Source organism: Hakea prostrata, chromosome 10 (assembly GCF_041222555.1).
Source record: "Hakea prostrata isolate BN-2017 chromosome 10, UWA_Hpros_2, whole genome shotgun sequence".
Taxonomy (NCBI): Eukaryota; Viridiplantae; Streptophyta; class Magnoliopsida; order Proteales; family Proteaceae; genus Hakea; species Hakea prostrata.
Genome location: NC_142609.1, coordinates 5,816,097 through 5,833,271, shown reverse-complemented (window position 1 = coordinate 5,833,271; position 17,175 = coordinate 5,816,097). Strand labels below are relative to the sequence as shown.

Here is a 17,175-nt window from a genome sequence, read left to right as displayed (position 1 = left end):
ATGCACACCATCTTAACAGTTTTTCTTCCCTCTGACGGAACACACATTCAATATAATTCTCTAAACTTGTGTAGTCTTAATTTTCATCCCAAAGCTAGTAGCTAGACCCCTACTAAAAGAGGTTATCATTTAGTGCACATCACTGAGTTAACATCTTATTTAATATCTATGTTTTAAGAGAGTTCAACTCTGTAGCTAACTCTTTGTCGAGAAGAGCCTTAAATCTCTAGACCTCTAGTCCCTAATTGATTGATGTATCTTTATAACTTTAGTGATCTTACCATAAAAATCGGTCTCCAATAATATATAAGCCACCATGCTATTAATTGGAAGGATCTGTTTCTTTTATTAAAGGAAAAAGAAAGAAGGGCCTAGAGGACCTCACCACAAAAATTTTAAATAAAAATACAAAATAAAGAGGAATTAAAAAAAAAATTCCATCATTAGTTACTGTAAAAACTGCCATGACGTAAAAAAGAAGGGGAAAATTTATGAGTCTTGACCCTCCACCCACAGAGAGGAAATATTACTTGGAATTGGATAATAACATAGTCTGTTAGTATTCTCTATTAAATAATGGTTATATTATTTTATAATCCTTAAACTATCCTTATATATATATATATATATATATATATATATATATATATATATATATATATATATATAAAAAGATTGTTTTTTTTTTTTATAAAAAAATAAAAAATTTTTTTTAAAGATATATATATATATATATATATATATATATATATATATATATATATATATATTTTTTTTTTTTTTTTTTTTATATATATATATATATCTTGAAGATTATAATTTTACCCTTCATAAAAGTTTATAATCCCTAGATAGTGTTGCCATCAATCCCGTACTTGATTCTTAAATTTATGAAACCATTGGTACCCTTAGTTCATTTTATTTCCGAATTTTAAATTCTTTTGCCTCCCAATATTCCGTTCCAAATTGTTTCCTTTCAACTAATCTCCTTCACAATATTAAAATATAGAAACTTATGTTATCATGGAAGGAGGAGGTGCGATGGTTGTTCCACCTTTTCTAACAATGGTGTGGAGATGATTTGGTGAACTGGGCTTGTAAATTTAGCTTCTCCTGTGTAGTTTACGGACATTGTTTCAGTTCTACGCATTAACTGTTCTACGATTAAACGTTTGCTGAAGTATTGAAGATAATCACAATTTGGACCCGTGCAGAAAGTTAGCAAAGAGAGTTCGCATTCAGTTGTGTGTGTTCGTCTTTACCTTTTAATTTTTTAAAAGAAAATATTGGTGAACTTGTGCGAAGAGAGGTTGCATTTAGTTGGCCCAAATTACATGTGACCTACAACTAAGTTATGTCTAGCCTACAATAACTTAATAGTCTCATTTAATGCCAATTAACTCTAATAAGAAATAACTAGATTACCCTCTCAATGTTAAATTACTAAATTAATCTTGTGTCTCATCACATACCGAACCCTTAGGTAGGTAACTTCACCCTTCTTCTTCCAACACTTACCCGAGACCACCTACCATCACCGGAAACCATTACGCCCTCCCCCTACCGGCCACCTACCTTCGTTGGATTTGTTTTCTCATTTATGGCCCTATTGGTGGACAGGATTATTTGCTTTCTTGACTTTCTCTGTAGTTATTAATTATTTAATAGAAGCACAATTTTTCCAAGAAAAAAAGGGAGAAGATAATAAATACGGAAACTGTCAATTCAATTCAATCTCCCAAGGCCCAATTCCTCAAGGACCTTGACATGATCAAGGAGACATGAAGCCCAAATACGAGCCTTTCTTTTCACTTCAAGATATCTACAAGAATTTTGGTATTCAAGCAAGTCCGGTTTTCATCGTTTAAATTTTCAAATGTGATAATTGAATTGATAAGTAAAAGAACAATCAACGGGACCAAACCACGGTCGGTTCAATTGTCCTGGTCGGGACCAGTTCAAGAGTCAAGTGAAGAGGTATCGTAAGCACAAAGGAACCCGAAGGTTATGGAAGAGACGTGTTCCCGTCAAATTCAAGATAGGCGATCGTGCCTTACATGGAAAGTACAACTTGACTCACTTAAAAGGGGAAAAAACCCTACGATTGGACGGTTACAAAGAAAGATAATGGATGAATCCAACGACCGAAGAATAAGAGGTGAATCCTATATAAATTAAAGCATTATACAAAGTCGAGATATCTAAATCGTTTCCCTCCATTAACGATTATTCAACTAAGCTCTGCAACTAGCCAGAGTTATGTGGTGATCCATTGCTAACTTAACCTTCGGGGAATTTGTTGTTTTAAATGACTATGCAAATGAATAAGAAATTCCAAGCTCCATTTATGAGATATTTCCCATTTATTATACAGCTGAGGAAGCAATGAGAACTGACAATGATTAGTAGTACGATCCGAGTACCTGTATGGAGCACAATTATGGCACCAATCAACAATGATAGGAGACGCCTCATTCGCTGGTGGAACTATGAGCTGAAAATTGATTATTAAGTTGTAGGTGTACGGATGATTGGAGAAGAAGGCAAAACATTAAAACACTTAGGGCCTGTTTGGTTACATGAGTTTGGAGATATCAAATATCTAGAGATTCCAAACCTATGGAGTTATAATTTATAAAATTAGATGTTTGGTTGTGGAATGAAATCAGTGGATTCATCTTAAAAAACTATTTGATCGACGTGAATTTTGTGAAAGTGCAAATGTATAGCTTTTTTGAAATCTCTGGATTTCACCCCCTTACCCATAAATCTACAGATTCACGTTTTTAGTGTAAAGAGGTGAATCTCTAGATTTCATGAATCTAGAGATTTTTACAACCAAACGGGTATAATTCTTAGATTCATGAATCCAGAGATTTGAAATCTTTGGATTCATGTAACCAAATAGGCCCTTAGAAAATTTTGACTTTACTTTATTCATTTCCAGTTGTTTACTTTAGATTTGTCTTCACTTCTACACTCTGATTCAGTTTTGAGATCCTTTTAAGATCCTTATTACTTGACATATTTCTTTATTAATATTATAACACTGATTTATTCTTGCTCATGATTGAACTATTGTGTGGAATGGTTAGTGATTGTCTGAGACTTGATTTGTGGGACTGTGGATCACACAGGCAGATATTCAGGTAAAATGAATACCGGCTGGGTGGATGTGACACTTTTGAGATAATCTTATAAGTCATGTTATATAGACTGATAGGGTGAAAGTCACCAATAGATTGTGGGGTGTCCACTTTAGGGATCAGAGAAATGTATGAATGATTCAGGGCTAGATGACAATGACCCAAAGAAAAGAATTCTGTTACCATTTGAATGATATCTTGGCTAACTTCATTCCAAGAGGTTTGATAGAAAATGCCTTAGAATCCATCGGTTCCAAGTGACTTGAACCCATTTGCTGTACCTGATACCGTAATCTTGATCTCCTTCTTCCATTACTGGTTGGAGTAAAAAGGTGCGATCTGTGCCTGAAAGTGGGGCTCAAAGACCTGAGAGATGAATATTTGATCTATCAAGCACATGCCCTAATAAGTGAGGGATTGGATTTGATTAGAATCTGGATCCTCACCCCGTCGGGAGCACGGTGATGGCTCCCACGGCCTGACCACAAACGTGGGGCCCACGGGGTGCGATCCGTCACAAGATCCAAGGCTTTAGTCTATCAACAATATTTAAGACAAATACAGATAATCATGAGCAAGAATATCCAATAACTAAATTAAATGAATTACAGAAGCCCAAAATGCTCCAATAACAAAGGAAAGAAAATAAAGAATAATGAATAAGTCAAAAATGAGGGCGGGAATAAAGGTGTTTAAATCGGTTTCTTTCCGGTTTGTTTCTCTAAGTTAATGAACTTAGATTCCGGTTTAATGAGGTGAGGGGTTCTCCAATTCTTCTCCCCGTGGGACCATCAACCGGTGCGATATTTGAAGTCTCCGCACTCCATGCACCCAGAACTCCCCTACATGCTATTCCCATCTCCCTTTAGATGTGTCTTCACTTCTACATCTTTCAACGGGATGAGTTCCTTCATAGGATCCTTATCTTGACATATTTCTTTCCTAATATTATAACACCGATTTATCGCTCATGATTGAACTATACTAAGGAATGAAGTGATTGGTTCTGAGACTTGATCTGAAAAACAATCATATATCTCATCCATCATCCAAAAATACCATGAATACAACTGGATGGATGTGACATGTATGCAGTAATCTATGAAGTGATGCTATGATTTCTAACTAGGTGCAAGTCACTAATAGATTGTGGGGTGTCCCTTTAGGGATCAAACAAATGCCCGTATCCTTCAGGGCTAGATCACAATGACCCAAAGAAAAGAATTCTGTTACCATTTGAATGGTATCTTGGCTAACTTCACCAAGAGGTTTGATAGACAAATGCCTCAGAATCCATCGGTTCAAGTGACTTGAACCCATTTGCTCCCGATACCTTGGTAATCTTGCGCATCTCGTTTCTAATCCATTATTGGTTGGAGTAATAATGGTTACATGTCTACAGTGGGGCTCAAAGACCGAGAGATGAACATCTGATCTATCAAGCACATGCCCTAATAAGTGCGGGATCCGATTCGCAACCTAGAATCTAGATCCTCACCCCATCGGGAGCACAGAGTGCTCCCTCTGTTGGACTCTGACTCCATAACCCTGTGGTCATCCACATATCATTGGGTGAGATGCTCTCTTGAGTTTCTCCCGACACCGTGTCCGGTCCTTGGACATCCATGAGCGCTACCCTAACATATGCAACCCTACCATTTCATGACCCACGCTGGACCACCACACGTCACATCAGTCATCAGTGGTCAGAACGGTGTTGAATCCCCATTGGACGGGTAGGATGTGGGGTGACCTTTTGTGCCCATGTCAATCTGGACTCATCCTAACAATGTTTGTCAATTAATCATGATAGTTTTTGCAGGCATCAGCCATGGTTGTGTCCCATTCCAGACCTCTCCGGTAGCGTCTGCCCAGATATCCCAAAAGGAATACCCCAACTATCATAATCATATACCAACTACCACCATCTCATAACAATCACAAACCACAAAGGAATACAGAAACACACCAAGAAAAGAAATACAAAAAGATAGATGTATGGAAACACAATATTCGAACAAAAACATCCAAAACCAAGGAGAGGAATTTGATCAAACTGTCATACATCCAATAGACAGGGTCGTCTAGGCTATGGTATGGGTCAATCCTAATAAAACCTTAGAAATAAGGGTAAATATTACTTACCTCCCCTCTTAACTAAATAAATAGTACTTAAACCCCCTCTTAGTTGGATAATGTCACTTACCTCCCCTCTTACCTAGGAAATATATCAAACACCTCCCTCTATTAATTTTCTCTGTTAAATTTAATTTTTATAGTTAAATATTTTTTTAAAACCTTAAACTACCCTCCTGAAAACATTTTTTAAGTTTAAACCTAAATTACCGTAATCACTTTAGCTGTTAAAATATTAAATTACCTTCAATTAAAATAATTGTTAAAAACCAAAATACGATAGTTAAAACCCAAATTATCTTTAATTATTAAAATCCCAATTTACCCTCTTTTTATTTTATTTTATTTTATCAAACAGCTAAAAAAACACCCTCAATTGATGTTATTTTTAAGACTCAAAACACTCTTATTTAACTTCGATTTTTTAATTTAAACATTTTAAAATAAAAATAAAAAAGAGAGAGAGAATATATGCTTCATTTTCTCTATTTAAATTGCATTTTAATATAAGTAGTACGTAAAGGTACGTAGGTTTTTGGTCAAAATTGAAAATTTTCCTATTTAAAAGAAATTAATGCAAGAATCCACTTTCTAGTTAAAATGGTTTTTTTTAAGATGAAAATTTTGAAAAATGGTATAATGTAAAATAGGTTTGATAGCTGAAGAGGTGAAGATAGTTCTACTATAAATATTATGAGGATAGAAGTGGGGAAGGGAATCCATTCACGTGTCTTACTATCTCAATTCTTTTCTTTAACTCTTTGCAATTCTCTTTCACTACGTGAAGTTCCTATAAACTATTGAGAAATTTTCATTTAGACCCTTGAGATTTGATTCAAGTCATTTTTTGGTGGTCATCATCAAATCAGTCATAGCAATTGGAAGTCTACAAGCCTAAAGAGGGGGAAAGGTGTGGAAAGATGGAAATTAAAGCCCACGACCTGGTTAAACTTACCAATCTACACAAGAAACTGCCACCACTGTGCTAGTTCTTAAGGGGCCTATTAAAAGCTGAAATTTCTCGTATAAGAGACAATTAGATCAGGATTCAATTGCAGAACAACCAAATGAATAAAGAAAATAAATGTTATACCAATTCTTATTTGAAACCCATTCTTGTCACAGGATTCATTAGAAGGTTGGGCTTCCATGTAATCTCTCTCTCTCGCTAATTTCTTTTTTGGTAAGGAAAAAAAAAATGATCCGAGTCTTCGACCAAAGCGATTGGCTGGGAGAGAGAAAAAAACAACCATGTATTAACGGAATTTTGAACTTTCAATTCCCCTCTGAGCTCAGGTGGAGAGATCCAAACATTGACTTCACTCATCCAAATTAAATAACAAACTAACGAAGCACTGAGTTTTTCACTCGGTAAAGCTAGAACCATGCCAAGCAGCAGCAGCAGCATATAGATCAGATCAGATTTACAACCCATAACCACAGTTATCAAGATTGATTGGTTTTCATTCACAAGAAGGGAGATATGCTTTTGGGATCGAATCCACTGCGGTTTTCACTTAGTTGAGAGCTTTAACTGTTCTAGTACAAGAACTGAATCGGTTAATGAATTTGGCATCAAGATTGCACAAATGTTTTATATTCTAATTGATCACTTGAAAGTCGATAAATCTAGTCCGCCCCTTCGGAAGACGGAGGTAGAAGATAAGTGGTTAATTTTTTTATTTTGATGAAAGGAATTTGTCTAGCTATAATTAATTAAACGTTCCTAACTACTTAAAGCAATTGAGATAACTTGATATTTACATTAAAATATATTTCTAGTTAAGAATAGTTTGGAGTTCTAAAAATATATTTAAGAGTAGAAATACAACCTAACAAAAAAAATTAACAGAAGGAAGGGGTTAGATATTTTTGCCTACTAAGAGGGGAGGTAACTGATATTATCTAACTAAGAGGATGTTGAAGTGACACATCATTGACTAAGATGATAGGTAAATGATATTCACCCTTTATTGTTTGGAATCAATAGATTATTATATTACAAGGTGGGGGCTATTACATATATCACAGGGAGCATCAAGCCTGTTACCTCTTTACTAAGAGATGCTAGTAATTTTTTTTTTTTTTTTTTTTTTTGGGGGGGGGGGGGGGGGGGGTGACTATTACAGGTACCAAACATGTTGGTGCATCCGTTGCACTAGTTAACGATAACTATTGGTGCTCCTTCTTTCTCCTTGCGAATTGTAGCAGTGATGGTCGACAGATCTCTGTGGTGCACATGTACCATCAGCCCATTCTTCATGAATAAGGTTAATCTTAGCTTTTGCTCCACGCGATGCCCTGGTGCTAGCGTTAGTTGGTGCCTTAGCAACACTGCAGCGGCAATGGACTTCATTTGGAGATAAGCCATGTCCTTCCCTATACAGTTTCTGGGGCCTGCATTAAATGACACAAACTTGAACTGGTCATGTGCTATGTAACTCTTCCCGTCATATGATAACCACCTCTCTGGCCGAAATTCCATGCAATCATCCCCCCACGTCCACTCCATCCTCCCCACGGAGTATATCGAATAAACTATCTTTGAACCTCCAGGTACAAATGTGCCATCTGGTAACACATCATCAGTAACCACGTGCTTTAAGTCTAATGGCACTGACGGATACAACCGGAGGGTTTCTGATAGTGCTGCTTTTAGGTAGACAAGCCGATTTAACTCATCAAACAACAATGGCTCCTCCAACCACTTTGACATGTCATCGCCACGTGTTTCCATTAGAACCGTGCAGATGTTATGCAAGATCTTCTCCTCCACTTTCGGGTTTAACATTAGCAACCAAAAGAACCATGTCAATGCTACTGATGTTGTATCTCGTCCAGCTAGGATGAAGCTGACCATTATGTATTGGAGGAAGGTATCTGAGTAGGCTTCGGTTTCTTTCTTATCCATGAACCTCGACAATAGGTCATCATGTGAGTCCCCCTTAAGTACTCCAGCCTCGAGATTCTGTTGCAGCTCTAGCTTACGTATCTCGATGACATTTAATAGGTACTCCTTCACAAGGCGAATGTTTTGGCTTAGGTTTACCTCTTGCCCTATTCGAAGCCATTTTGTCAACTTCCAAGTGAATTGTGGGAGTATGATTCGTTGTATGAAGGCCTCAGTGGCTTGGTCAAATGATGATGTGAACTGGTTGTTGGGTAAACCCGGAGAGAGGGTCTGAGGGTCCTTACCAAAAGTTACTCCACATACGTTGTCAAAGCTTAGGCGGAGAAGGAGGTCTTGAATATCCACAATCATGGATTCCTCTTGAGCTGTTTTAAGCATTGGGCAAAACCGCAGCTTAATAGCTTGGTTCACCCACCGAGCCATGGTTTGTTGCATTCTACTCGGGGTGAGCTGTAGCGCAATTGTCTTCCTTTGAAATAGCCATGTGTCACCATCGGAGTTGAAAAGCCCGTTGCCAAATAGATCATAAAACACTACATGCCAGGTTGGGCCTTTGGTGTAATTATCGAAACGGGTTTTTAGAATGTGTTCTATATTCTTTGGATCACACGTCAAAGTTAGAAAGCCTTGTTTTCGCAGCAAAAAAGGAAAGGCAGAAAGGCAAGTTTTGAACGTGCCATTAAACGCGTGGAGATGCTCTGTAATCCAATCATTCAAGCGGTTGTAGTTCCCGATCACCGCCAAGATACAACCTATGAAGGGCCACACCCGTGGGCCACGAAACGGACGTGAGATGACGGTGAACCACATCAAATAAGCAGTGATGGCAGCCAAGAAGAGTATAGCCATTGATATCTCCATCATTATCAGGAGTTGACCCCCACACCACCAAAACTCAGCTAAAACTTAAACCCCGATGGATCACTTGTCAACAGAAATCGCTTCTTGTACATCCATTGAAAACTTCATGGGCTGTTTTTGGCTAAATTTTGTGAAAATCTCATCTATAACAAGTAGAGGCTAGATTGAGAAAATGGGTTCATCAATGGTGGCTAGAAGAAGGAACCCACCCCACTGGGTACTTCGGAGGGGTGAGGAATGACATACAACTGCGATGTTTGTAACAGAACTATTTATAATAGATTTTGATCTCACTAGTAGTTCAAGGCCGTCAAAAAATGGTTGAGAATTTAATGTAGAGCAGTGAAGAACTAATTAATTAGTTGAATAAAGTGCCCTTTCTTCTTTTGGAGGTTAAAATTCACATGCCTTTTTTCCTTGATGAAACTCACATTGCTTCTTTTGGTATGAAAAATGCATTCCCACATTCAATGTAATTCTTTAAACTTGTGTTGTCTTACTTTTCATCCCAAAGCTAGTACCTAGACCCCACTAAAAGAGGTTCTTCATTTAGTGCACGTCATTGAGCTAACATGTTATTTAATATCTATGTATGTTGTTTTAACTTTTAAGAGAGTTCAATCGTGTAGCTAACTCTTTTTACCAAAAATAACAAAAAAACAAAAATGTGTAGCTAACTCTTTGTCGAGAAGAGCCCTGTATCTCTAGACCTCTAGTTCCCTGATTGATATATATATATAAATTAGGTGATCATACCATACAAATCAGTCTCCAATTATATATAAACCATCATGCTATAAATTTGAGGGATCTATTTCTTTCAAAAAAGGAAAAAGAAAAAGGGCCTAGAGCATCTCACCACAAAAATAAAAAATAAAAATACAAATAAAGAGGAATTTAAAAAAAAAAAATCATTAGTTACTGTAAAAACTGCCATGACGTGAAAAACAAGGGAAAAATTTATGAGTCTTGACCCTCCACCCATAGAAAGAAAATATCACTTGGAATTGTATAATGACATAGTCTGTTAGTATTCTCTATTAAATAATGATTATATTATTTTATAATCCTTGAACTATCCTTATGTATCTTGTATGATTATAATTTTACCCTTAAAAAAAGTTTATAATCCCTAGAGAGTGTTGCCATCAATCCCATACTTGATTCTTAAATTTATGAAACCATTGGTATCCTTAGTTTATTTTATTTTATTCTATTTCTGATTTTAAATTCTTTTGCCTCCCAATATTCCGTTCCAAATTTGTTTCCTTTCAACTAATCTCCTTCACAACATTAAAATATAGAAACTTATGTTATCAGGAAGGAGGAGGTGCGATGGTTTTTCCAACAACGACGTGGGGATGATTTGGTGAATTAGGTTTGTAAATTTAGTTTCTCCTTGTAGTTTACAGATTTTGCTTCAGTTCTACGCATTAATTTTCTTGCAATTAAATAATTGCTGAAATATTGAACGCAATAATATTAGAGGACACAATTTGGACCTGTGCAGTAACTTAGCAAAGAGAGTTCGCATTTAGTTGTGTAAAAGAAAATATATATATATTCAATTGTGTTTTCTGCAACAATTTCACTTGATCATTGTGTTGGGGGGGTTCTTTTTATCTATTAATTTTCTAAAAGAGAATGTCGGTGAACTTGTGCAAAGGGAGCTCGCTTTCAGTTGGCCCAAATTATGTGTAAACTACAACTAAGTTATGTCTAGCCTATAATAACTTAATAGTCTCATTTAATGCCAATTAACTCCAATATGAAATGACCAAATTACCTTTTCAATGTTAAATTACTAAATTAACCTTGTGTCTCATCACATACCGAACCCTTAGGTGGGTACCTTCACCCTTCTTCTTCCTATGCTTACCGGAGACCACCTACAATCGATGTAAACCACCACGCCCTCCCCCTACCGGCCACCAACGCCGCCACCCCACCTTCGTTGGACTTGTTTTCTCATTTACGGCCCTATTGGTGAACATGATTATTTCCTTTCTTGACTTTCTCTGCAGTTATTAATTATTTAATAGAAGCACATTTTCCCCAAGAAAAAAGTGTGAAGATACTTAAATAAGGGACTGTCAATTCAATTCAATCTCCCAAGGCCCAATTTCCTCAAGGGCCTTGACATGATCAAGGAGCCCATGAGGCCCAAAGACTAGCCTTTCATTTCACTTCAAGATGTCTACAAGAATTTTGGTATTCAAGCAAGTCTGGTTTTCATGGATTTTTATTTGCAACTGCTCCTGCTGCTGCTATGACGGACGAGATTTGATCATGTCATCAAAATTTTATTTGACGATCCAGATTAAAATCTCAAGGGTATTATATACAAATACAACTTTTTGTTTTACATTTTAAGGATTTTATAGTTTGTAAATTTATGAACTCAACCCCCCTAGTATGTACTCAACTCTTAAAATCCTACTTTTCAAAACTTCTCCCCCATGCCATCTTCTTCTTTTATCAGGAAATCAAAAGAAAATGTATAGTCGAAAGGTCATTCGAAAGCACGAAGGATTGAGAAGTCGGTTCTAATATTTAACCCCACAAAAAGCTCTTCATCTGCTTCTTGCTTCTTTAACTCTGCAACTACTCCTATTCTTGCTGCTACAATGAAGCGCAAGAGAAATGGGAAAAAGAGGAAAGTTTAACAAAACAAATAGTTCTGTGTAATGGGATTCTTTTAATTTCCCTTCATTGTGGAAATACTAGGGCAGAACTAGAAGTATCAAGCCAAGGAGAACTGGTTTAAACTTAGAATCTACCATTAAAGTATTTAATAAAAAGAGGAAACAAGCAGCCTAGTTCCTTACCTGCTTCCTCTGTTTTATTGGTAAAACCTTGTATATTCTTGGAAAAATCTCTTCTCTTATAATTATGGAAGAGAGACAAGAAAAATCTTATTCTTTGGCATTTTGTTATACCTCTGGCCCTGACATGGTGAATCGATTTCTAAGAAATAGGGAAGCCACCACAACACTGTAGAGAGACTAAATCGCCCGAACAAGAAGGGGAGCATAGGATGGGATGATGGTTAAGACCTCGTCACCGATGGCAACGCCGATGATTAAGGTTTCTAGGTAGAATGTTGCAACGTTGCAATTGATCTAGGTGGCGGTGGTGGAGTTTGATGAGCCAATTGTAAGCAAATGGTTATTGGGTACCTCACGCCATCTTCTTCTTCTTTCATATTGGGTAAATACCAGGAGTTGAGTTCGTAAATTTATAAACTATAAAATCCTTAAAATGTGAAATAAAAAGTTGTATTTGCACATAATACCCTTGAAATTTTAATCTAGATCGTCGAATAGAAATTTGATGATGTGGTTGAATCTCGACCGTCGACTGCTGGCAACAGCAGTTGCAAATTAAAATCCAGTTTTCATTTGTTTAAAATTTTAAATGTGATAATCGAATCATCCAATTTTGTTTTAAAATGCAATTCTAGCTTGGTCTTAATTATCAACTATTAGCTTCATAAATTACATGGCAGCTACATGTAAATTACAAGTCACGAATAGTTAACTTTGCTATTAAAATAAATTATGAAATTACCTAAATGCCTTTATTTTTATTTAAATCATTTAAAATTTAAATTACTTAAATGCCCTTTGAGTAAGGAATTGACAATAATGCGCCCAGGTTAATACCCTCCCATATTCACCCATCTTCTACCTACACTTTGCTAGAAACCCACCACTACCGCCCCCAGAAACTGCCCTACCCCCTCCTCCGGCTACCAACTGCCCCTTTCCATGAAGCTGTCTCAACCCCTAAAGCCAAGAAGTCTGAGGTTGCCCCTTTCAGCACCAACTCTAAAATGCAAATTTGACAGGGATTCTTCAATTTCTGATGCTAGAACAGAATGTAGGTTACTCCCTGTTGGTGACACAGGCGCTCAATCTGAGTAGGTTTTTCACTTCATCTCGACTCTCACTGGCCCTCAGAAACCCAATGTCCTCGGCCTTGGGGCTTGTGCAGAAAACCAGTAGGTGTTTTGCCTGTGCTTTGGCAGAACATAACCATGAAACCCAAGAGGATGCTCTTTCCCACAGCGTTTTTTCTCTTTTTGAAAAATGCTCATGAGGCACATAGCTCGCTTGCCCCCCACTAGGGCAATTTGTTTGCCCAAATCCCTAATTTCTGAAGGTCGTCGGCTAGAAATAGTTGATTTGTGGGTAAACAAGAGCTTCGATGATGATCAAAACTGTCGATGCCATGCGGAGGGAGGCCTAGATTTTGAATCAAAGGAGGGGAGAAGAAAATTAGAGTTGGGCGGCCAAGGGGGAGTTGTACGGAGATCATGTCTATTAAAGAACCATGTTGGGAAAGGGAGGGTAGGACCTATGGCTGCAATGGTAGGATCATGGTAGTAGCTATGAAGGTCATAGGAATCAACCAGGAAAGGCAGAACTAGAGACAAAAAACTCCACAATTTGAAGCGTTCGTTGGCGATGGTGGTGAAGTGCTTGCCGAGCTACAAGAGGCATTCGAGATTGATGAGGTTATATAAGGAGTTGAAGAAGAAATTCTCCACCGGCATTGGCTTGGGGTGGTGACGCTCCTCCACCTCCGTTGCTAGTAATGGTGGTTAGTGAATTAGTGGAGAAGTTCAAAGGTCAAACCCTAGAATTAGCAACAACTGGGAAGAAACCTCCATGGTTTTGGCGGAAGCGGAAGCGGGAGCCTTGGTTGGTTTTAGACAAGAAGTAGGTAGAAGATGGATGAAGGGATTAAGAAATCCTTTCACCTAGTTGAGTATAGGAGGGTGTTAATCTGGGAGGGTAAGGGAGAATTCCTTCACCTAATTGGGTATAGGAGGGTATTAACTTGTGAGGGTATTACTGTAATCCATTTTAACAATAAAGTTAACTGCAGATAACTTGTAATTTACATATGGGTGCCATGTAATTTATGATGCAATAATGAATAGTTAAGAGTTTTGTCCCAAATATCCAAGTGCTGTGTAATTTGCTATTTTTCTTCTAGGAAATAGGTTTCTTCAAAGTTTGGTCCAAATAGCCTGAACCAACTCTGACGTACTGAATTGAGTCTGGTTAGGGCTAGGACAGGGTCAATGCTTGACTAGTTTGGTCTTACAAACTAGGGTCAAGCTCAGAGTCAAGTTTTAAAATTCCGACCTAACCGGATTTTAACAGCATCAAATCATCTAATAGGCTATCGATCAGTTGGACAAACTACTTTCCAGGATTTCAATCATCAAGTCTTGATCACAGCTAAAATGAATTTACTCTCAAACCACAAAAGAGTTACTCACTTAACTCATCGGGTGTTGGAAAGCATAAAGGAAATACGAAAATCTAGTTTTCCGATTGTGCTCAGCTTTAGATGGGGTTGATAAGCTTCATGTTTTCTCGCCCCAGAAAACAAAGACAAAAGATCAGCTTGAATGCTTGATGTTATTTCTACCAAAAAAAAAAAAAAAAAAGAATGCTTGAGGTGTAGCTATTGGTGCTCCTTCTCTCTCCTTGTGAATTGCATTCACGATGGTGGTGAGAATGTGAGATCCCTATGGTGCACATTTAGTATTAACCTGTTCTTCATGAACAAATTAAACTTTTCTTTTCCTCCACATGGTGCCCAGGTGCTAATGTCAATCGGTGCTTAAGCAACTCTGCAGCAACAATGGGCTTCATTTGTAGATAAGCCATGTCCTTCACTATACAGATTCTTGGTCCTGCATTAAATGACACAAGCTTGAACTGGTCATGTGCTACGTAACTCTTCTCGTCTGGTGATAACCTCCTCTCTATTTGAAATTCCATGCAATCTCCCCCCCCCCCCCCGTCCACTCTATCCTTCTCACAAAATATATCGAATAAATAATCTTTGAACCTGTCAGTAACATATCATTGGTAATCACATGCTTTTGAGTCGTGTGGAATCGGTGGATACAACCTAATAGTTTCCGACAATGCTGCTTTTAGGTTAGACCATTCAATCCAACTTGTCAAGCATCAATGGCTTTTCCAACCACTTTGATCACGTGTTTCCATCAGAACCATGCAGATGTCATGCAAGATGTTGTGATTTAACATTAGCAACCAAAAGGACTAGATCAACACTACTGATGTCATGTCTCATCCTCCTAGGATTAAGCTGAGCATAATATGTTGGAGAAAGGTGTGTAAGTAGGATTTAGTTTCTTTCTTATTCATGAACCTGGACAGCAAGTCATCATTTTTGTCCCCCTTCTCTTCTACTTTGATATTTGTTGCAGCTCCAACTTACGTGTCTCAATGACATTTAATAAATGTTGTTACAAGTAGTGGATGTTCAGGTTCAAATTGTCCTCTCGTCCAAGTAAAGCCATTTCCTCAACTTCCAAGTGAATTTGGGAAATAGGTACCATTGGAAGAGAGCCTCAATGGCTTGATAAATGCTAAAGTAAACTTGTTTTTCTGGTAGACTAGGGGAGAGGGTCTAAGGGTCCTTATCAAAAGTAATTCCACAAATGTTATCAAAGCTTAATCGGAGGAGGAGGTCTTGAGGATCTACAGTCATTGATTCCAATTGGGTTGTTTCAAGCATTTGGCATAACCATAGCTTGACGAGTTGGTTAACCCATCAAGCTATTGTTGTATTCTACACGGAGTGATTTCGAAGCAACTGCCTTCCTTTGAAATTGATGATCCCTTTGTTAGAATATTAATTGAATATTCCACATAAGGTGGGCTTCATTGATTGTGTTACACTTTGATTTGGTTTCTTATTGGTTTGATATGGGTAATATACGGTTACTAGAACTCTTATATGGACTGGCTAGTGTGGGCTAATAAGAACCGTTAGATCTTGATGGACGATCTAACGGATTTGCCTATATAAAGGATGCTAGGTCTCTCCTCTAAACCCTAATCATAATCACAATCACATCTGCTTAGTCAGAAAGGATATACCATCAAGCCAGTGAATAGGGAGGAGTCTAGAGGAGAAGATCCAACATCAAGTTGATCATAGAATCAACTTCCACCTCAAGTTTGTTCCTAGTGGGAGACATAAAGAAGATATTCCGCTGCGCTTCGTCTCCAATAGAACAATGAAAATGTATGCTCATCATCATCTTGTGTCATTATCATACTAAGGTGTTTTTAGTCGATCTATGCGATCTTGGATAGAAATATTCTTACACCCTTCACCTAATAGTTTATGAAACGTTGCTTGGAATGTGGGTTCTTTTGTGTATTATCAAAGCGGGTCTTTAAAATGTGTTCTATATTCTTTGGATCACATGTGATAGTCAAACAAGCCTTGTTTTCGCATCATGAAACGAATACTGCAAATGCAGGTCTAGCATGTTCCACCATACGTGCAAAGATTCCCGTCAATCCAGTCGTACAAGCAATCTTAGTTTTTGATCACCCGGGGGATCAACCTATTAAGCGCCACACCTGTGAGTTCTGTGTTGAAGGTGAGAGGATGGTAAACCACTTTAGATAAGCAATAATGGCAACTAAGAGCACTGTAGTGGTTAATTTCTCTATCCTAATCAAAAGAAATGGACCCCTTAGATTTGATTCTCTTTGATCCTCAAGAGGAGTAGAATTCCTTGGGGGAAGATAAGTGAAGCCCAAGTTGAGGAACGGTATGGAAATGGGAAGTATAACAAGCAAGTCCATGCGTTTATGAGCTTTCGAATAACAGAGCTATTTATAAGTGAAAGAACACGCGAACTAGGGTCCCATTTTTTTAAATGCCTTCAAAGATAGTTGGGAATTTAATATAAACCAGGAAAGAGTACGTACATGTGTGTGAAAAATGAAAAATGAAAAATGAAAAACAAAAGGTTTGATAAACGATGCTTCTTTTGAATCGTCAATTCATCATTTTATTTCTTTTAATTCCTAAATTGCCCTCAGCTTATACCTTTGAATTTAAAATTTTGAAAAGAAAAAAAAAGAAGAAAAAATAGAAGAAAGAAGAAGCAGCGGCACCTGCATCGTCTTCTCCTCGCTTCCCTCTCTTTTTCCAATACACCCTAAAACAAATTCCTTAGAATATTAAGATAGGTGATTGATTAGAGCCCGGTAAAAACCTTAGATCTAATAGGGTATCTCAACTAAGGTTAAATGAGTTTAACAGTTTTTT

The 17,175-nt window shown here is 37.4% G+C and overlaps 2 pseudogenes; both read right to left on the bottom strand.

The window, feature by feature from the left end:
• Window positions 1-7,440: 7,440 nt before the first annotated feature.
• LOC149001689 (cytochrome P450 86A2 pseudogene) lies at window positions 7,441-9,054 on the bottom strand (annotated as a pseudogene).
• Window positions 9,055-12,359: 3,305 nt separating this feature from the next.
• LOC149001688 (cytochrome P450 86A22 pseudogene) lies at window positions 12,360-16,706 on the bottom strand (annotated as a pseudogene).
• Window positions 16,707-17,175: the final 469 nt, after the last annotated feature.